The sequence below is a fragment of the Dunckerocampus dactyliophorus genome, chromosome 1 (assembly GCF_027744805.1).
Source record: "Dunckerocampus dactyliophorus isolate RoL2022-P2 chromosome 1, RoL_Ddac_1.1, whole genome shotgun sequence".
Lineage (NCBI taxonomy): Eukaryota > Metazoa > Chordata > Actinopteri > Syngnathiformes > Syngnathidae > Dunckerocampus > Dunckerocampus dactyliophorus.
In genome coordinates, this window is record NC_072819.1 from 41,222,001 (window position 1) to 41,245,182 (window position 23,182).

General features: G+C 40.3%; 1 protein-coding gene across 1 annotated transcript in view; it reads left to right on the plus strand.

The window, feature by feature from the left end:
* Positions 1-8,127: 8,127 nt before the first annotated feature.
* LOC129177936 (protein kinase C and casein kinase substrate in neurons protein 1-like) overlaps positions 8,128-23,182 on the plus strand; it is a 43,827-nt gene continuing 28,772 nt past the window's right edge. Inside the window, exon 1 of the mRNA XM_054769575.1 lies at positions 8,128-8,518. The gene's annotated coding sequence lies outside the window, so the exon portion shown is untranslated. The remainder of the gene's footprint in view (positions 8,519-23,182) is intronic.

A 23,182-nucleotide genomic window follows, 5' to 3' on the forward strand; every position in this document is an offset into this window, starting at 1 on the left:
CCTTCAAAATAAGGTACCGCGATCGATGCAAAAGTTAATATCTACATCAGGGGTCACCAACGTTTTTCCTTGTGAGAGCTACTTTTACAAAATGAAAATGGCCAAGAGCTATTCATTTTTGTAACATTTATTTTCAGAGCTTATTTTAAACCCAAACAAAGCGAATATGCTTGTTTTACCAGAACATTAACAAAATGCTGGTGTCCACAACTCACATTTTGTATTTCAGAATGCATTTCTTTCTACTGTTCTGTCATTATTAATTGAAAACCTGAATGAAAAGCAGGCTTGCGGGCACCTCATGTGGTCGTGGGGTGCTACCTGGTGCCCGCGGGCACCACGTTGGTGACCCCTGATCTACATGAAAAGCACATATTCTTGAATTAAACTAGTCTAATTCAACCAGACGCGTAAACACGACATAGTGATACCTATCACTATGTCATGTGTACGCGCCTGGTTGCTTGGACAGTGTGTGTTTTAGTTAAATTTCCAATGTTTATTTGGAGTTAGATGTTTATTTGAATTATTTGTATTGTCTAAAAAATCTGATATGTGTCTCCATATAATCTTGTTTTTGTTTGTTTGCAGGACAGTGCATACACTACAGGCCACAGTTCAGGTAAGAATCTTGTCATAAGTGAGTGGATCATCTGGGATTGTGACTGAGGGTCATCGCCAACATTTAAACAGACTGGTTAATCATTCATAAAATCTCATGTTGGTACATTTGTCATGGTTCAAGAGACCTCATTTTATCAGAGCATTGTAAATGGTATCTTTGAAACAGCTGCCATCAACAACATGACTTTTTTTTTTATAGTGAATCAACTGTTACTGTATTTCCCAGACTGATAGTACCGTAGCTCATTTCCTTCTTATTGCTCAACAAGGCCCAAGATTCTATGAGTCAGCAAAACATAAGGTTTCACTAAATTAATAAACAGGGAGACACTTTGAAACATTATACACTCATGCATTTTTCCATCATGTCTCGGTAAAAACATAGTTTAACAATCTACCCTGAAATTTAAACGTCAGAATCTATAAAATTCTACACTGTAGGCTTTTATATACAGTCAGAGCTGGCTGGCCCATAAGGCAATATAGGCAAATGCTAAGGGAAGAGTGGCTTTCAGGGAGTGCCAAAAATTCTGGGGGGGAAAAAAATCACCTTCAATGTAAATAATATTAAAACTAATATTATTACATGTACCTTTTGCATGTTAAGGGGGTTCCAAGTAGAGCTTCAAAAAGAAGAAATGGAATGAGACCATTTTTTTTTGAGTAAGTAATTTATTGCAAACAAGCATTAAAGTGAAATAGGCTGTTCATCAGCTGATCAAAAGTTTAAGACCATAGTTGAACAAAAATGAAACCCCCCTAAAATAGAAAAAAAAGACTCGGGAATGAGTAGCTGTGCCATTCTTGTTAATCACCTCAAAAATGTATTTGGGCATGCTTGATGCAAGTTTTTCCTGGAGGCTAGTGGGAATGTTGCTAAAGGTGGTGAAGATGGCTTCACGGAGGGCATCCATTGTCTGGAACTGATGTCCATTTTTGTAAATTTCCCTTGCTATCCATTCCCAAATGTTCTCAATTGATCAGGGGAACACGCACGATGATCCAAAAGAGAGCGGTTATTCCTCGGGAAGACGTTCTTTGTCAGGCGGGCATTATGAACTGCAGTGTTGTCCTGTTGAAAAACCCAGTCATTACACAAAGACGAGGGCCTTCAGTCATGAGGCATTTCTTCTCCCTCTAGCCAACTACCGTTTGACGCCCCTGCACAATCTGAAGCTATATTGTTCCATTGAAGGAAAAAGCACCTCAGATCATTATCTCCTCGTCAGGCCAGTAACACTGGAAGCCATTAGGACTGTCAAGGTTCTATTTTTTATCATCGGAGAATAAAACTTTCCTCCACCTTTCAATGTCCCGTGTTTGGTGCTCTCGTGCAAATTCCAAATGGGCAACTTTGTGGCGTTGAAGAAGATTAGGCTTTTGAAGGTGTGTTTTTGTTGTAAATGTACATTGTTCTAAGGTACAATGAAAAAATATGACTGAACAAACTTTTTTATTGAACCGAGTCACAAAACAGTGCAGGTGCGTTTGAAATGTTTATTGTCCCACAAATTAACGTTAAACAATATTGTCAAATGTTTTGAGACCAAACAAAAACTGTTATAATAATAATAGTAATAATAAAAATATATATATATATATATATATTAATAATGGAATATTTCCTTTAATATGTCATCTTTCACTTTGTAAAGTTGCGGAATTGGCGTTTGTGACATGTATTTTCTCTCAGACAATTTGTAGTGTCTGTCAAATGTTTGCAGAATTTCTTGAAATGCTTGCTTTTCAATAAGGGTGTCAGCATTAATAGTTCCATCTTATAGTTGAACAGTGCCAGCTCATTGTTTTTGTCTTATCTACTTGTCTTTGTCTATTTATGTCAGGGCTGTCCAGCTGTCCTTTGATAGTTATAATAATAAAAGTTATACAAATATTTAAATACATTTTTGTGTTTTTATTAGTTATTAGTATAAACATTTGAGCTTTTTCGAGTTACATCATGACTTTTTGCTATATTTTTCCACATTTGCTAGGTTTTTGTTTATTTTATTTCTGCAATGATCTGCATCCACAGAAGGCCCTTGCACCACACTTTGGATACCCATGCATGTTTCGCCTGGAAGGTGAGGCGTTGTCAGACGACGAAAGAGTGTGTCCTTCTTGCCTTCTTGGCTCTTTTGCTAGTCAGGGGTTGGGTTGCATTGTGGAGGGGTTTATGCAGCTTTCAGACTTGCATTGCATGGCGGTACAGAGGTGGAGATACACTCCTGCTTGCCTGCGCTGATGATTTTTCGAATTTGTCAACTGTCCATCCATCTTCTACCGCTATTTGAGCTCGGGTCACATGGGTAGTAGTCTAAGCAGGGACGCCCAGCCTGGCCCCTCTCCTCTGCCACTTCGTCCAGCTTCTCCCGGTGGATCCCGAGGCATTCTCAGGCCAGTTGAGAGACATAGTCTCTCCAACATGTCCTGGGTCTTCCCTGAGGCCTTCTACTGGTTGAACGTACCCTGAACACCTCCCCCCGGAGGCGAACACCTCCCAAGGAAGTGTTCAGGAAGTATCCTGACCAGATGCCCGAGCCACCTCATCTGGCTCCTTTCAATGCGGAGGAGCAGCAGTTCTACTAGTGCTTCTCACCTTATCGCTAAGGGAGAGCTTGCACTCGCGATCTTGTCCTTTCGGTCACCACCCAAAACTCATGACCATTATGGGTGAGGAAAGGAAAGTAGCGCGGCCAGTAAATTGAGAGATTTGCCTTTCAGCTCAACTCTTCACCACAATGACGATGCAGGGTCCGCATCACTGTAGACGCTGCACCAATCCGCCTGTCGATATCACGTTCCATCCTACCCTCAGTCGTAAACAAGACCCTGAGGCACTTAAACTCCTCCACTTGGGGCAGGATTTTATCCTCGATCCAGAGATGGGACTCCACCCTTTTCCAAACGAGAACCATGGACTTGGACTAGGATTCTCATCCCAGTCGCTTCACACTCGGCTGCAAACCATTCCAGTAAGAGCTGAATATCACAGCTCGATGAAGCCAGCAGGACCACGTCATTTGCAAAAGCAGAGACCCAATCCTACAGCCACTAAACCGGATCCCCTCAACGCCCTGCCTGCGCCTAGAAATGTTGTCTATAAAAGTAATTAACAGAATCAGACAAAGGGAAACCCTGGCGGAGTACAACCCTCACTGGAAATGAGTCTGACTTATTGCCGACAAGGTCTGACACTGGTCATACAGGGAGCGAACTGCCTGAATTAGGTGGTCCGGTACCCCATACTCCCGGAGTACTCTCCACAGGATTCCTTGACGAACACGGTCAAATGCTTTCTCCAAGTCCACAAAACATATGTTTTGTGATGATGTCCACCAATGGGTTCTGGGATTACCGGCACAACAGGTACCGACCACCTTACAGCCCAAGCTCTCGTCAGCAACTTCGACAATGGAGGCATGGAACATGGCTCACTCAGACTCAATGTCCGCTGCCTTCCTCAGAACATAGTCGAAGCTCTCACGGAGGTGAGAGTTGAAACTCCTTCTGACAGGGGACTCTGCCAGACATTCCCAGCAGACCCTCACAATGCTTTTGGGTCTGCCAGGTGTGATGGAAATATACTTAATAATATTTTTGCATTAAGCCAATTGATTTGAGAAAATACAGTATTTCTGCTAATATACATTAATGCCAGACTGATTTGCGAGAACAAACTATGCTTTGTTGTGAATTTTTGATGGTGGCATGAGCCCCTTTGTCTCCAAAAACAAGTTTCAACAGTGGCGTGTCCACGTCCACAGGTTCTGATTAACCCAGATTACACCCTTGCACCTGATAAAGTCCTGATTTGTATAACTATGCTTCTGTCCTGTCCTTCGGGGGGACACTCTGGTTCAACTGTCTTCCCCTTCTGCGGAATAAATATGATAAAAAAACAAATCTGTCATTGAGCAGTTTATTTCTACTCTCCACCATTGGTGATTTTCCACCACAGTTTGCCATCACGAACAGGATCGCTTGTGGGTCCACAGCTATCCGGTGGGGACGCTGGGGGAGACACTCTGGAACCTGTTTCCACCTCTACCTTGACCAAAATTGCTGGAGACGAGAGGACCAACATGCTGTGGGATTGGAATGGGACTCTGCTGCAATCTACGAAAAAAAAAAATATCCAGTGCCTGGAGAGAGTTGACTTTTCGATCTCAATTCTTATGTTGTAACCGGTTATTTGTGGGTTAAATGATTGTGGACACAAGATCGTAATGATCCAACACCAATTGGCTTCGGGGGCAAAAGATAAGGAAAAAGGTTAATTAGGAAAATTGTGATGAGTTTCGATTTTTTGTTTTGTTTTGTCATGTGGTACAAGACAGATGGTGGGCTTGATTATGCGGGTTTTGATGAAAGAAAGATAAAGAAATGAAAGTCTTAATCGTAGCATTTGGGACAAAAGAGAGCAAAAGTCTTGATTATTTTCTGATGCCACGAGGAATGTGGGCCATCAGCGAAAGAAAGATAAATAAACGTCTTGATCGTTGAATGTGCACCGTAGACCGCCGGGCAGGGACTAACAAAAAAGAAAGGACTCAGGAGAAGAGAAGAAAACAGTGTTTAACTTTGATTCTGCTGTAGAAATTAAATCCAAGACTGGTAGTGACAACTGTGTTTTAGCTGTATAGCGGATGCATGTGCGTGCGCTCTTTCCTGTCACAAGGATGGGCAACGGTTCCAGGTTTGGGCATGTGCCTAAAGAACAGCTGTCCGGTCCTGTGGTGGAACTCATGACGTCAAAATATGGATTAGAATTTGTTGGGTGCCTACAAACTTGGGTAAATGATTTTGGAGCTTACTGAGGGTGGTTCTTTGAATGTCAAACATATGTAGGATTAGAGGGTCAGAGAATGTTGGAAAGAGCACAAAAAAAAAGAACATACATTCACACGTGTGCTTTTGTGTATCCCTCATTCACTGGCTGTGGCGGCCCTCTCCTCGGTACGATGATGCCACTACCTATACACACTCCTTCCATCAGCCCAACAAGCGGTGACTGCGCTCATTGCCAACGTTACACCATAGAGGTCATCAACCGAGTTAAAGGGATAGTTCGGATTTTTTGGCATGAAGTTGTATGAAATCCCCATCAGCAGTGTAGTACATAAACGATGACTTACTCCCCACCCCCAAATTGGTCCTGTGAGTCCAGTTCTGGTCGGATTTACGTGATGAGGAACCTAGTTCCGCTTAGTTGCTGGGGCCACTTAAGTAAAGAGTTTGGCTTCTCAAAACAATATGCGTTCAAAAGAGTAATACTTTGTCACCACAAAAATGCCTCCTCGATAAAAATCAGACCTCACAAATAGCTCTGCGTTATATGTGTCTCCCCCCATATCCCTGCGGACTGTCGCCTCTCCATTCTTGTGTATGTGATGAAGACACTCGCATCTTCTTCCGAACTATCGTTTTAAAAACAGCCACTGGCTCTGCCCAGGTTGCAGACACTGCAACTGCTGATCAGTGTGGCTTCCAGCGTCTCAGAGGTCAGGGTCAATCAAGGCAAGTTTATTTATAGAGCACAATTCATACACACGGTAATTCAAAGTACTTTACAGAAAAGAAGGGTAAAATCACTTCATAAAATCATTCCATAAAAACATCAAATCATTCTTAAATCAGTACATAAAATTCTATCAATCATTCCATTATTTTCAGTTGTCATGTGCATAGTTGAATAGAAGTGTTTTCAGCCTGGATTTGAACTTTGCCAAAGTTGAGGATCGTCGCACATCTTCTGGAAGACTGTTCCATATTTTGGCAGCATAAAACTGAAACGCAGCCTCACCGTGTTTAGTCCTGACACTGGGCACCCGCAAGAGACCCCTTCCTGAGCTTCTAGGAGCCCAAGATTGTTTATGTGGCTCTAACATGTCAGAGATGTACTTTGGCGCAAGACCATGAAAAGACTGTACACAAGCAGAGATGTTTTAAAGTCTGTTCTCTGAGAGACAGTAGGCTAGTGCAGAGACCTGAGTGCTGGACTAATATGGTCATTTTTCCTGGTTCTAGTCAGGACTCAAGCAGCAGCATTTTGGATGTACTTCAGCTGTTTTACAGCTTGTTTGGACAGCCTTGTGAGAAGGCCGTTGCAGTAGCCTGCTGGAGACAAAGGCATGGATTAGTCTCTCTCAATCTGGTCTCAATCACTATTCCCTTGATTTTGGCAATGTTTTTAAGGCGGTAAAAAGCTGATGATGTGATTGATTTAATGTGACTGTTAAAGTTCAGATCTGAGTCTATTATTACCCCTGCATTTCTAACCTGTTGATTAGGTTTTAGAGAAAGTGTCTCAAGGTGGCTAATTACACTTTCTCTATGTTTCTGTGGGCCCAAGACAATTATTTCAAGTTTTGTCTGAGTTTAGCTGCATAAAGTTCTTTTGTATCCACACACTGATATGTTTGATGCAGTGACAAAGTAAATCTACAGGACCATGTTCACATAGATCTGAGTGTTGTCTGCATTGTTGTGGTAGGACACATTACAGCTGCGTATTAGCTGGCCCCAGAGGTAGCATGTCCTGATTGAACAATAAGGGTCTCAGGATTGACCCCACTGTATAATCATTCATAGTAGCGATGCCATAGGTCACAGTCTGATTGGCTTCTGGCTGCCCTGTTCTCGCAAGACAGCTTTTATCCAAATGAGAAATCTCGCCACGTTTTAATCTTACCAGATCTCATGACACTCCTAATTGTTTGCAACAAACTGCTTTTACAGTGTAAAATGTAAATTCTTGGAATTTTTACATTTTTCGACTGGTCTCTAAAATTTTGATCAGGCATGTACCAGTATAAAAACCCTTCACCGTTCTAGTTTAGCCGTTTATTTCAATTGCCGCTAGGTGTCACCAAACAACAGGATTTGCCTTACATGTCTTGTACGGGTAGTACAGTACTAGTCAGATACAGTATATACTTAGTTATAGTTATAGTTTGGATTAAAATAAGTCGTAAACTAAATCTGGGAATTTCAAATGACATAGATTAAGTAAAAATAGATGATAAATTCCCGCAGGGTGAAGTTTAAGGGATCAAGCTATTGTGTGTATACAGTATATCACGCAAGCACTGGCTCCTATGAAGGTTGCAGTAACATAAAACATGTTTTGCTCCAGATTTCCTGCGCCTCTGTGGGACGCCGGGGATAGAATGTCATATAGGTTATTTTTATGCTACAGTAATCCATACATGTTAGGGGAAGTGTAATTATAGTATATTTTACTGTAACAGTGCAGCCAACTTCAAAGATTAAAAAAAGTCTCTGTTTCTGCTAAAACTCAAAATATAGCAAGTGCCTAGAGAGAACCCCACACGCCGCCTCCAACATCACTACCTCAGCTTGCAGTACTGTGGATGTGGACATGATTGACAGGCACGTAGGTGACGCCCCCTCTTCGCATCCGCTTTTCTATTGGTTTTGAAAGTGGAAGTCACATTTGGGGCTCTCCTCATGGAAACTCGCATTCTATCTATACAGTAAATTACGAAAAATCCACTAAATCAACATAAGAATGATTTAAAAAGCTAAAATAAAGGGGCCCCAGCCACACTTCCGGTTAAATCCGTACAAACAAACGATTATTCGGAACTGAATGTGGTTGTTTTCTTTTTTTTTTTCATAATTTGATGCGTCCTCTTAGCTTCCACCCCTGCCACCAATTTGTGTGGTCCATTGAACGGAAACCGAGAGGCCATCCTCCTACGTCGCGCCTGTGCGGTGGAGCCCCCCCTTGCTGCGTGCATCGTGATCAGGCTGCAGAGTCTTGCGGAGGACGCAGGGTCACCTTCTGTCACCGCAAGGGGAAATACTGAATCATTCGCAGCCAAGGCTAGGCAGGACGCTGGTGCACCTCGGCTGCAGCGTGTATCTGGTAAGTAAGTGCGCCACTTTCTGCTCTGTTGTGATGCACATTGGCGCACAGCAGTGGCTGGATTAGCATCCTTTCAAAGCAAAGGGCGACGCTTGAATAGAGGAATCTCATCGCATCATTTGCCAAAGCCATGCCTTCACAGCTGTGCTGCAGCCATAATACACTTTAACTGATGCACTGTAGCTTCTAAATTATGCATGCGTCATTTTATACGGTGTTGTTTTCAGTAGAAGTATCGTGCGTCATCTCGGGTTATTGTTGCAGGATTTGCTCGTTTAGTGAAAATGAATTGTTTTAGCATGCCGTCATTTAATGTTACGCCAGTCTCAGGAAAGGGAATACACTATAGTAGTATTGTTTTAGTGATGCGCAGATGAGCATATTGGACCACACTGCAACAGCAGTGTAGCCAAAAGCATAACTAGTGGATCAGTACCGTTCTCAAAGATTGTTGCCATGTTATTGTCGTAGATGGAGATGGTGGCCATGTCTGTAAAGGAAGTGCATTTCTACTGAATGCATTAAATGGGGAAAACAAGGTGAAACATAGGCCAAGTAAAGCTCTTATCACCATCAGTGTGGTTTAATAGTAGTCTCGTCGCTCTCTGCCATATTTTAGTGGATTTCTCAGTGTGTGCCGTTATGTAATTGGGTGTCACAGCTCAGTGAAGAGCCATCACTCGCGTCACTATGTTTTTCTTTTTGCCTCCTAGGCCAACCGGCAGCACCATAGAGGAGGCACATTTTGCATTTGTGGTGCATGTGGTTTCTCAAATGCACCCATGCTTATAACTCATTTGAATACCGACATACAACCACATGTATTCCTTTGGTAGAAAATATGTTATGATGCTGTGTTTCAAGGGCTGGCGTAGATCACCAGCTCACCATGGTGCCTGCACGTCATGCACAGTCTGCTAGGAAGAGGCATAGCAGGCCCGAGGGGGTTCATGTGTGTTGTTTCCCATCAACACCAGTCGTTTGTCAAAGGGTGATGCAGTGGATGACAGACAGGTTGCCTGCTACGGAGCTGTCCGATGTGCTGAATGCTCTGTTTGCCTGAGTGGGTGTCTGCCAAGAGCCAAGGTGCCCCCAAAAGGGAGGGGATGAAGATGATGACACCATCAGGGAGGGTAATTCAATTTTATTGCAGCAGAAAGAATGATTGAGCACTTGCTATTTATTAGCAATCCCTTTACCCTTTACTCGATCTATCTATCTATCTATCTATCTATCTATCTATCTATCTATCTATCTATCTATCTATCTATCTATCTATCTATCTATCTATCTATCTATCTATCTATCTATCTATCTATCTATCTATCTGTCTATCTATCTATCTATCTATCTATCTAGAATACCTTCTTTACATGGTGTTGGGATGTTGTTGACATGCTTGGCTTACAGCAGCGTTTACCTGTGTTCTTCCTTTAATTCTAGTTAAAATCTACAATACCTTCTTATTGCCATAGTGTTGGGATGTTGTTTACATGCTTTGCTTACAGCAGCGTTTACCTATCAATGAGATCAACCTTTTATCACCAATGAATGAATGAATGAATAAATAAATAAATAGAGTTATGAGTGTGTGCGTGTGTTGCGTGCGGCGTGTGTGAGTGCATTGTTGAAAAGCCTGATGGCCTGTGGGTAAAAGCTGTTCTCCAGTCTTGTATAACATCTTGTATCTTATATAACATATGTATAAAATCTTACCGGTAAAATTGAGGGTTTTACCGAGGATTGTTTGAAGTTGTAGTGGTGGTGGGCTGCCTGGGAGTGGGGACTGTCGCCGCTGTGACGTGCCGCTGCTGTGACGTGCCACTGCTGTAACGTGCCACTGCTGTGACGTGCCACTGCTGTATGGCACACCTCATACACCCTTGATTGACACAAGCTGGAATCAGTTAAATTCCAACGCATAATTACATATCGATCCACTTAGGAAGGAGTAACGCCCCTGTGTGGGTGGGACTCAAGGGTAGAATATTAGAGTAGCCACTTCCCGGTTTTGGGACTTCCTGTTATGAGTGGGGGTTCGGCATGCTGTGCTTTGTGACTTCTTCCAGGCAATTTTATCACTAAAAGATTGAAAAGACAGAAAAGTGTGTCTGCCTGATCTCTTCTTGGGAACAACTAATAATGTAGCAATTTAAATATTTTTGATATTGAAATCTGTTTGCATAAACAGTATAATTTCAGAGTCCAGGGTTATGAGACATAAAAGAAGGGAGAGGTGAGCTATTTATGTTTTATGTGACTGCCAACATTTAAATTGCACTTTATTTGCAAACACACATCTTCACTCAGTGTGCTTATTTGTCATTAAATACAGGCATCATATTTGAATAGAACACTTAAAATACTAAGAGATGAAGCAGCTATTCTTTGGTGAACTACTCAGTTGTGGAGCTACTGCTAGCATACGAGCTACCTGTTGGAGACCCCTGTGATAGCATCACTTTCTTAAAGCTGGACACACTATGTGTTTATGTTGAACAACTTCGACGCACAACTAGTGTTTTGAAGACAAGCCCTAACTATTATAATGATAATGTTAGAGTTGATAGAAATAGATAAAGTAGTATTGTGGAGTTATTCTGGGGTTGCACTGCACCTGCTCTCGCTTCTGTGCAGTCAGGCTGTCTGAAGGCCTCTCTGTGCAGGGGTGGGGGTGAGGCCAATGGGGCACACAGGTTGCCCGGCAACCTTATCACATTTGCTGTTTCCACACTAGTTTGCAGCCACGCACCCTTGATTGACACAAGCTCAAACCATTAAATATCTCCACATAAATTATATACTGACCCACTCAGGAAGGAGTACACACCTCTGCGTAGGCGTGTCTCAAGCTTAGCGTTTAGCCTAGCATGCTGTACTTGTGTCATTTTCCAGACATTTTTCACAAAAAGATTTAAAAGACTGAAAAGTGTGTCTGCCTGATCTCTTCTTGGGAAAACCAACCCGGACTTTTCAATAACAAGAGAGCAAGATTGTTAAGTGACATTTAAAAAAAAAGTTAGCATGTACCCCATGAATGTGATGGCCACTTGTAGCTCGCCCGTGGGACAAAAACAAGCTAGCTAGCTGCCGCCAGAGAGGCAGTGAGAGCCAGGCAAAATGTGTAAACAAAGATACCGGAAAGTGGAATGAGATTGAAACGTGAGCGATCACACACGCTGCCGTAGATAGGCTCCGCCTGTGACAAGCTGTTGTCAATTGACTACCCATTTTACGGACTGTTTTTTATTCTCTCCGTAATTAAAGAACAAAGTGAACGTCATCACAAGACAGGTTACGTACTTTTATCTGGTTACACATGCGCAAGTGCCATCAGGGCCGACAGGCGATTCCGGTGCATGTTTATCAAAATAAAGCGCAGTGAAACATTTTTATGATATTTAATTTTTTTTAACTAATTGTGGTCAATATGTGCCTAAAGAATAAGCTATATATGTATCGCTATAGCATATATATCCAGTCATACAATACTTTACTTAACACTATTTTCACATTAGAAAAAAAAATCCCAAATTTTTAAGGTGTGGCAGCTTTTATTTTGTTGCGGTGGTGCGCCACGATCTACTATAAACTACTACTACTATAAACTAGAAACTACTATACTAAATACTGCTAAGAGTTTCACATTCATAGTTTTATAGTTTAAAGGTCATCAAAATAGTTAATAATTCACAATTCAATTCAGTTTAGTAGTAAAGATAATTACACATAATTACACATTAGTTCTGTATATAACCTGGGTAGTATGTCAGTCAAAATGGCTACATAGTGTTCATTATACATAGTTCATGTGTTACGTTCCAAAATAGCATTTGCTATCAAACGTTGCAGGTATACAAGTAATGAATATGATGATGGAAAAGACAGCTGAAGTCGATGCAACATCTTAAAAAGGTTTCAGCAATGGGACTTTTTCCAATTAATCATAAAATCATAATTTCACAAATGAAAGGGTAGAAAAGGCACCTTTCTATAGTGGAGTTGAGGACACGAAGCAGAGCCATCAAACAATTTACTTTTTTTTCCTACATAATAGCCACTAGAAGTGAACAGATAACGTTTGTTATACAGTAGATATAGGTGTCTTACCGCTGAGTTAGTTTATCCGTAATTGCAATAATAAAGATGAAAGTTGCATTTCTGTGTGTCGCTTGTGAACGTCTGTTCACCATTTATTTTTGCTGTGGAGGCACAACAGCGAATCAAGGGGAACTGTCAACTGATTGATGTCATATGACATCTACAAAGTGACGTTTATGACGTTGGTGACACATGCGATCAACCCACGCTACCGGTTGATCGTGATTAATGTAATGGGCACCCCTGTGTTACACCCACTGGTTTGATTTGTGTAATTATGTTTTTTTCATCCACAAAGCAATTTCCACTGCAGCTCATGAAGCTCACACATGGTCGCCACTCTGATTTAGGTGCTTTGTTTTTTAATCCCCCTCCACGGCTTTCTTTACTGGCCATAATAACTGATGGGGGGATTAACAGAATCATTTCAAGTTACTGTCATTTAGTTGCTTGTTTTAGTCTTTAATGCAGAGAGAGATTGTTATCAGCTCCTTGAGAGCTGAAACTAGGATTGATGATCTAATTCAGCACATGCGCTTGGAAATAATCACCATCCGAATGGCTTTCCATCAGATATCTGTGTAGGTCACGTGGAAGAACATATCGCTACCTGGTGACCAGTGACATGCAGTGAGGTTCATGGCTGGTGAGGCACTGGCTCTTTTGTAAGCTATTTTTTTTACGTTAACATGAAATTGTTTCAAGTCCAATTTATTTTATTTTTATCAAGTGGAGAACATTTGTGTTCTTACCTTTTATTTGTATATGAAGTACATGCAGCCTTTCCTTCTCCAGAATACGATACTTCGTTGCAAAAGCCTAAGCTTGGGTATATCATCCTCCATCCTGGCAGTGAAATTCATTCATTCATTCAGCAAAGCATAAAAATATATTCAATACGTTTGACTTTACGCTAGCTAGTGCTGCTGCTGTCAAAAAAACAAACAAACAAAAAAAAAGGCTTTTCCTCTATGGAAGAACGGCAGTGACAAGCACCTTCCAGCTCACGCACGCCTGACCCCATCGAGATGCATGTAACGGAATTGCCTCCTTTATGACATTTCTATGTATCTTATTGTCCAGTTAGCATGAATAATGATGTCACACTTACATTCAAGATATTACACGGGCTGTAGAAAGTCATGGTGTCAATGTTTCTGCAACAATATATTATTAGTGACATGCTGACAAACACAAACTGTCAGACGCCATGATCCATCTCAGTGTGGAGTGTGACCGTAGGCAGGCACGTTCGCATCAGCCTCAATTGATCAGGAAATGTGCAAATTCAGTTGTTTTTTTAAGAAAATGTTAAAAATGGTCTGATTCAATGGCCAAACATGAATATTTATTTTATGTTATCATTATTCTTTGTTGTTTTTTTTTTTTCATCACGTGCCTCCCAACTGCACGTCACTGCTGGTGACCTTTATGTTGTCGGTTCCCTGTGTGTGGGCCAGACAGGACAACGTGACAAAGTGTGTTTTTTTTTTTTTCCTACCCCAAATCCCCTGCAATATAAAGATTTGACAAGTGCGGCTCCCCTGTTAGAGGTGGCGATAGCGGCGTCTGACAGGGTCTGAAAAAAGAGGCGATGTAAGAAAGGAGAACACACACGGGAGAATTCGCCGCCCTTGGTGGAAGATTTATGACACTGGAGATGATCAAAAGCACCCACATTAAATATTTTTTTACAGCTATGCGTTTCATACCCAGAGCTTGTGAAATAAACATAGGAGTAGGTTTGAATATCACATTTATAGTGCCCTGCAGAAGTATTGAAACAGCGGGGCCAATTCTTTTATTTTTGCTGTAGAGTGAAAACATTTGGGTTTGACATCAAAAGGTGAATATGAGACCCGAGAGCAACATTTCAGTTTTTATTTCCAGGTATTTGCAGCTGAATCGGATGCACAACTCAGAAGATAGCACCTTTATTTTGAACCCACCATTTCTTTATGTGAACAAAAGTATTGGAACATGTGACTGACAGGTGTGTTTTGTTGCCCACGTGTGTCTTACTACATTGCTTATTCAATCAATAAATATCACGGAATGGCTATGCTCAGTTTCAGACTGGGTAGGAGTGGTTTGCCTGTGTAGATTGCATTTAGAGGTGAAAACAACATGAAAATCAGATGGTTGAAAACCAAGAATATTGAATCTGAGAGAAGAAGGAAAATCAATCAAAAACCATTGCACAAACATTGGTCAAAGCCAGGACAACCATTTGTAATGTCCTGAAGAAGAAATGAACTACTACTATGACATCAAACAGGTAGATCAAGGAAAACATCAGCCGCTGATGACAGAAACATTGTGAGAGCTATAAAGATATACCCTAAAACAACTGCTCTCAAGCGCAGGTTTGTTTGTTTGTTTGTTTGTGTTCAAAATAACTTGAAAAGTTCTGAATGGATTTGGATAAAATAAAAGGAATTTTCGGAAATGGGATATGGAAGAACTGATTAAATTTTGGGGGTGATCCAGATCACTGTCTGGATCCAGGAATTTTTCAAAGGATTCTTTAACATTGTGAGATAGGACAATTTCCGCCATTTGTGCATATAACGGCACCAAAATTTTTCAAAGCACTTGGAAAAAAAATACAGCACAAGTCTCTAACAGGTTCTACAAAATATCAAAGACTGATCTAGATAATGGAATCATTCCAGATACTATGATCCAGAATATGAAAAAATAGGGAACCTTTGGAATTTTCATCATAGGAAGACAACAAATGAAGCTATAAAAACATGCAACAAACACCATTATAAATAGCCAAGACACTGTGGAATCTGGAGTGTCCAATTGCTAATGGTATGTTTTCCTGGTCAAGGAATCTAAATATGTAGAACAAATATATGTAGGACTAATAATTATGGTGTAATTCACAATATGAATAGGATAACTACGGCGCTTGGTCGAGGTATGCGCTCTCCGAGTGGTTTTCTAGTTAATTAATAAATGGCCGCTGTTTTGTGGTTAACTGTGGACTACAATTACTCAGAAATATTGAAAGACGAGTTATATGTAGTATTCTGGTCACTAGGCGTCAGTAATGTTACATTGATGAGAAATGACATTAGGTTAGATTACCTTCACACTGCATGGAGTCAGCCATGGCATGTGCGACATAATGTACTGACAAGAAATTCTCCTCCCATTCCCTGTGGAAGTGGTAAATTTTTGGCTTCTTACTTTGTTCTTCTTTCCCACTCCGTTTGAAACCCTTTCTTAAGTTTAGAATAAAAAAACTGGAGGCTAACTAGTTAGCTCGGTAGCATGCTATGTTAAAAGCAGCGGCTGTCTCTTGTGTTCCTGCAGTGACCCGTAGCCTGCGCATTACAGTAGAGCAATGTGTTGCAAACAAAGAATAACAGGAATGTAACGGTGACTATAGGGGTGTTATTTCATGTCTACAGGGCTCTAATGATGTTAAAATCTGTATTTAGAAAGTCATAAACAGGGTTTCTATGCTGTAAGTACGAAAATATTCAATTTATTGATATTGACTCCTACTTCACATACTTTAAATTCACTTATCAGAGTCAGGTTTGGAACCAATTAACCGCAATAAATGAGGGACAACTTTAAATGTCAGTCATATTTGTAATCATACATTGCTTGTCTGCACAATGCTGAAATGTCATGATCCAAGCTCGATATAAAGTTGTCTTCTCCATCAAGTAGTTGCGTCATTCATTGCGTCTCATGTCCATTGCCTTACTATCAGCAGGAGTGAAGGTATCACTATTTACTGATCATCAAAGACTTCATGAACAAAAGTACAATTGCTACAGTAGAAGATGCAAACCAATCATTAACCAGAAGAATAGGAAGGCCAGTCTGGAATTTGCCAAAAGGTACAGAGATTATCATCAAAATAATGTTATGTGGTTGGAAAGGTGAGGTAATTGTTTATCTGCATTAAGATGTTAAATAGGTGACCATATTTTAAGCAGATTTCTACACCAAACAGCATTCTTTATTTAAGATGCTTCAATAAATAACACTAGCGGTGTAAAGTGACTCACCATTTTAAGATGCATGTGTGCCAGAATTAGTTAGATGTACCTCTCAGATGTTGACCTATGCTCAGGCCGAGTCAGTTTCATTGCCTGAAAGTCATTCGGTCTGTCCATCTTTTACCTTTGCTTCTCATCAGCATAAGGCATTTGCCCCAGTGGTTTTACTGCAGCGAGATTACGGCCACGACATTAGCCTGTGTTATTATTGTGATAATTATTGTCATGATTATTATGTTACTATTATTCTGCCTGTGTCCTGTTGTGAGATAATTCAAACCTGCAATAAAAGCCTGTTGTTCGGGCGGTTTGAACATTACAGTAGCATTACTGACACCTAGTGACCAGCGTATAATACAACATACCACAATTTGAATGCATCTTTTAAATTGCTTATATTTGTATTTTAGTTGATTTAGCAATTTTTATACTTGAAAATGCTTAGTCTAGAGAAAAAATATGTAAAATGTGCTTTTTATTTACTAATCGTAGGCCATATTTAACCAGTAAATAGTGTGATTTATTGTGAGTGAAGTCGCAAAATTCGAAGCGCAAAGTGTCGAGGGATGACTGTAATGGTTATATTTTTTGGCTTTTAAGAGAGCCTTTTTTATGAGTTCACCAAGACCCACTTTTGTTGACACACTTAGTCTTGAGGGTCTTTTCCTTCATATTCATGGTTGGTGATTTTTGTTGAAAGCAATGGCCTGCCTCAACGGTCTTATCTTTGCTTTCCAAGATGGAGTAAGTGATGAAGCTATGGGTCTCCAGAATAATACTGATTTATTGTAATGCTGATTATAATAAGTGCATCAAGGAATTTTAATTCGTTTACCCAGTATAAGTCACCAATTAGTATTGTAAAGCACTTCTCTAATCCCAGGGCAGTAAAACTACTTGAAATTATGGCCAAAGTACTTTTAATTCAGTCAGTATCCCCTTTTCCACTGACAGTATCCGGGCCAAAAAACATTTTCCTCAATTTTCCCTGATAAAAATACCTAGTCGTACATTTTCTGGAACTTTGAGATGCGGTGGAACTGCAAAACCACACAGATTTCCAGGAATTCTTTTACCCATTTAAATACATTAGTGGAAATCTTGGTGGAAAAGGGGTTATGGCCTATATTTGCCATGTCAGTATTTCCTAATTGTTATTGTATTGCTCCACAGTCTAGTCTAGAAAATCACATGCATACAGCTGGTCCACTGCCACCTATGTAGATGAGAAAGGACGTTGTAGATATGTATATGACTTGCCCGTTGTATACATCAATTTTATTTTGATGCCTCATTTCTCCTCAGCTCGTGGCTTGTTTACACCTTCTGACTTATTTGCTGGGTTTCCATTCTATTACTCACCAGGCACCTGCAATATTTTGGCTCATACCCATGCTTCTTTCTCCATACCAAATTATGAATGGCTGAAATCAATTGATAGACCAGGTAATATTTGGACAGTTCTTCCTCTTCTCGCTACCATTGTACTGGGACACATCTGATGAGGACTTGTCTTTAATGATTTTTATTGAATGTTAAGTCAAGCGAGAAGAATTACTGGATGTTTTAATACATTTAAGTCGATCTTTAAGTGACAGATGCCATACAGTGCCTGGAGTATTATTTCTAGTATGGGAAACCAGAGATATGTGATAAGATAAAGGTGATTATATGATGAATGGACTTAAGATTGAATCAAGATGGCCAGAGGTTTAAATCATCAGTCAAGTTGTGTTTCAGTTGGGACAGTGATTCTCAAAGGTTGATTTGAGGCAACTGGACTCTTCTTGTTTGTTGAATACGTTTCACCTTTTGTCCAAAAAGCCTCTTCATTTCTAAAATTTTTGGTATGGAGTTTTCCTGTTTATGTCCCTTGTGGGTATTTTCCCTTGGGGGTGCTCACAGTAGGGTTGCTGTTGTCCTGTAAACTGGAGTCCTTTTTCAGACCTTCAAACAATTCCAGTCTGCAGGACAGAACCAGGATCACTACAGACCAGGCGCACGATTTACTTCAACTGACACTCCCTGATGCCGTAAGAGCCGCGCTGGACAAGGAGTTGACAGCCCAGGGCTTTTAGCTTTTTGGCTAGCGCTGCTCAACTTAACTCTTATTTAGCAGGGATGTGTGAATTCAAGGTTAGGCAGAGCGCAGGGCTGAATCGCATTATGCCTAACATCTCTCCCCCAAATATTGGTGTGCCACCAGGCAGGCGAATGACGGATTGTCATGTACTGTAGGACTGTTGTTCACTAGCCACACGGGGCCACAATAACAACAACCCAACTGTGACCACCCCCAAGGGACACACCCACCAGCGGCATAAATAGGGCACCTTCGCACCTACAATTTTAGAACTGAAGAAGCCTTCAACAAACAAGAAGAGACCAGTTGCCCGATTCTACATTTCTGGTTTACCATGACCTGGATGACTGAGAAGCTACACAAGGCAGTTGGAACATTGATTTCTATAATTAGATCAGTAAATAAGGTCACTAATTGTGTGTGAGTTGTTCCTAATGTTGTCTCTCCTTGTTAGCAGCATTGTTATAAGGATACAAATACATGTGTCAGTAATCACTATAGGAACATCTGACATTCATTCAAATGTATTTCGCCATTGTTGTTTATTATTTTATTCCACTTTTGATTAAAATTGTTTTTAGTGCCTCTAATATCCTTAATGTATTTTGATATCAGGAGAATGTGCATTGTAAATGTATTTCAAATTCAACCAAGAGACTGAATTACTCACAATTTGCATAAAAACATTTAAATCTCAGAATGCAACCAAATCATATAAATTAAAATCGGCAATGTACTAAGTCCACCTCCCACACTTCACTCCTCTAAAATCTCAATTTTCGCAGTAAAGCAGCGTACTTGGAGCCACAAAATCAGAAGTCAGTGCAGCACCGGGTGGCTTCATGACAAGAATACAAAGAGCTGATATATTTGAAGAGCTATACGTTCACAAACCGTGTTGCTTTGTTTGTTTATTCGCAAAGCTACTCCACCTGTGGCCCCATCGGTGTACTTTTCTCTTGCACCACAGCTCATTCCTTCATCAGCCCGCTATCACATTTTACTTTCACCCTGCTCTCCTGTCCGTCTCTATTTGCCGCCATGCTGTCTCCCCCACTCCTCTTCGCCTCCCCACGCTGTCACTAGGAGGCTGGTGGCAAAAGGCTTGATTGTTACATAAGCACTGCAGCATCATGCGGGATGCTGGGTGCAATCATAACAGAGTTGCAGTTGTGTGTGGATAGTTAACCAAAACCGCCTATTGATAATGTATCAAAAGAAAAAGGGTGGATGAGGGCGGATGCTCGGTACTGATGTTCAACGCCTGTACTGTAATGTGTTTTCTGTTTACAATCTGTCTGCTTGGACATGCAGAAGACACGTTGGGATTTAAAGATGTCACACAAGACAGACAGGTCGCATAGTCCAATATTAACATGCGCAACCATCTTTAGGTTTGTCAGAACAACAACCCTATCAATTTTAAGGGAACTGACCTATGTTGTTTGAGGTCAAAGGTCAGCCTGAGTGGATACATGAAAATTTCCAGTATTAGGAAACTTTTAGGGGTTATCATCCAATACCAAAGAACCCTCTAGACATGTTCCCTATCACAATGTTTTTATAAATCTTCTTTAAAATAATTTACTGTCAGAGTAACAAGTTCTTGAAAGGTGTGTGATTTATTTTTTATTTTCTGCCTCTGTTGACTGGAAAGGACGTCCATGGCAAGAGCTCTGCTGTTGATACTTTTGTGGTGCTTTCCTGACTACACTTTGAGAACACAAGTTCAGAACAGATTGCTGACACCCTCAACTTGAACTCAGGACAGGCGAGAGGTACAGTTCTTTTAAATAAGAGTTACAAGTGCTGACAGCTGCTAGCAAGCCAAGCGGTTCAAAGCGGTTGCCTAGCAACAATGCCAAACAAAAAGCGAAATGATTTTCAATGTCCTGAAAATCTGCATCCAAAATCATAAACGGGACCATTCTGGCTGACCGATGAGGAGGATTTGACATTAGATGGCGCCTTGAAATCTAGGTAAATGTGGGTTCAACGTCATGCTTATTTCTAGATGACAAACACTGGAAGTTATTTCACGCCTTGAGGGCAGAGATGTGCTACAGTTACAATCTATAGCACAATTGAGGCTAGATCTAAGAGACCTGCTAATACAGATTGGAAACGTACAATCGCAAAATCCTCAAGAAGAGTTTCTTGGAGATCTATGACGTCATAAACATTCAGGAGGAAAATAAAGAACTCTGCAAGGATACCAAGGCACTACGAGATGATATCAAGGTACTAAAAAAATTATAATACTGCCTTGCGTGCTGCTCCTAAGGAGGTTGAAAACCCTACAGAGGAAAACAGAGCACTACGCAATGATATCAAGGTATTACAGTATGATATAAAAGTACTACTGGATGATAACGCTGTCTTGCGCACCACTCTCAAGTAAGATAAAGCAAAGGAAAATATCACTGAGCAAATGATAAATACAATTGATGACATGGATCAGAATGCACGAATGACGACGTGATCCTCACGAGGCTCTGAATCACACCCTGGACAAATGCCAGGGCAGTCCAGAACAGAGAACCAGATGAAATGATGTTGCTTCAACAAAGCAACAAATTGCCAATTTCCTAAAATCAAAGGAGGTGGATGTAGATGTTGACACCATTGATACTTGCATCCCACTGTATGGCAGAAACAACACCGCATCCGTCATTATCGTTAAATTCACCAATAAGGCAGGTCTGTGCAAAATTCAATGGATGAACTGGAATTTGAATTGACTCCACCCCACATGATTTTGTATTGAATTTGAAGTACAGGAAGTGGAATTGAATTCAATGCAGTTCAGAGAAATTTATTCTCATCACATATCAGTGAGAATGAGATAGTTTTAACATATTTTTTTCTTCCAAATGGAAGTAGAGACACTAACATTAAGCATACTCTTTAATGTTGGAAAGTTTAGCAATTTATCTTCATTTCAAAGTGATCAAATGAAACAATTTTTTGATAAATGCAGTAATCATTCAAGTACTTTACAGGGTAACGATTACATTAAAGATCCATAAATCCATAAACTTACCTGGAGGTGCCGCATGAAATTTAAGATAGCCTTTATGGTACCGCAGATTGAAGCACTGCAGTAATTGCATATTGCGCTGTGGTTTCCATTTGTTGTGGGAATTGGTTCACCAAAATGAACAAGGCCAGATGTCCTTTTACCTGTGGTATCATTTTGCATATTACTGTTATTACAAACGTCAAAGTATAAACCAGCTCTGACCTTCAATTGTTTATAATAATCATCAGTTTATTTCGCTAGTGTACTCGAAACAAAATGCCATTTTAAAGACTTGGATAAAGCCAGGTATTCTGGGAGATGAAGTCCTGTTCTATCCTACTATCCAACAATTTGAAAGTTTTTACAATTTTAATGATCTGTTTTATCTGAGTAGGTTTTCAATATTCATATGTGATTTAAAAAACAATTATTATACTTAACTATCTACTATAATATAGCAAAGTGCACATAAAGTCCATATAATAATATTTTAATAAAGATGTATTTTTTGAATATATACTGTAAAGCTTCATTGTTACATACACCTTAATTGTGCATCATGAATTTCTTTGAATTTCATTGGATTTCAGTTCTCCTTCCTGCAATTCAAATTTGAATTGCAATTCTGCTTCTTGTTTGCAACCGCAATTGAAATTCCAATTCCAGAATTGAATTAAAATTTTGAGGTCATTCTCAATTCAATTCTGAAGTTTGTACAACCCAGCGATAGGTAATTCAACACCGCACTGCTGAAACAGGTAAAGAAGCTGAAAGGTAAAAACGTCTACATGAACGAGCATCTGACAAAACGCAAGGCTGACATCGCTAAGAAAGCACGAGACTTGAAGAAGATAGGAAGATACGAAGTACTTGGAGCACCAACGGCAAAATCTACATCAAGCTAAATGGAGGACCAGCATAGGCAAGAGTGCTTGTTGTCAAAGATGTGAATGATTTGGATAAATATTGAAAATCACATCACCATGAGTACTGGAATTAGTAACCCATGGATCTACATTCAACGATACTCACAGTACAACACAAAAGACGGAAGGGCAGGAAGACCTGGAAGTGCAAACCTTTAGCTATCTAGACCACAAACGATTGGATTGGAGAATGGTATAGATCCAGGGGAAAAAAACATGGCTTTGTTTGTTTGTTTTTGTTGACAAACAACTGCTTTTATTGTATGAAAAATAATGTAAATAGTGCATGTTGAACAAATGCAAAATGTATTAGCAGTTGATGTGTAACGGAGAGGGGGTAGGATTACATAATTGCTTCTTCGTACTCCCTTTTGGACATGTGGAATTATGAATTGTAACATGAAGCATTTCAAAGCAAACTGTTTGCATGTTTGAAATAAATTAAAGCATTACCATTACCAAAATGTTGGAGGTAGTGGAGATCAAAGGTTAGGTTGTGCCAAT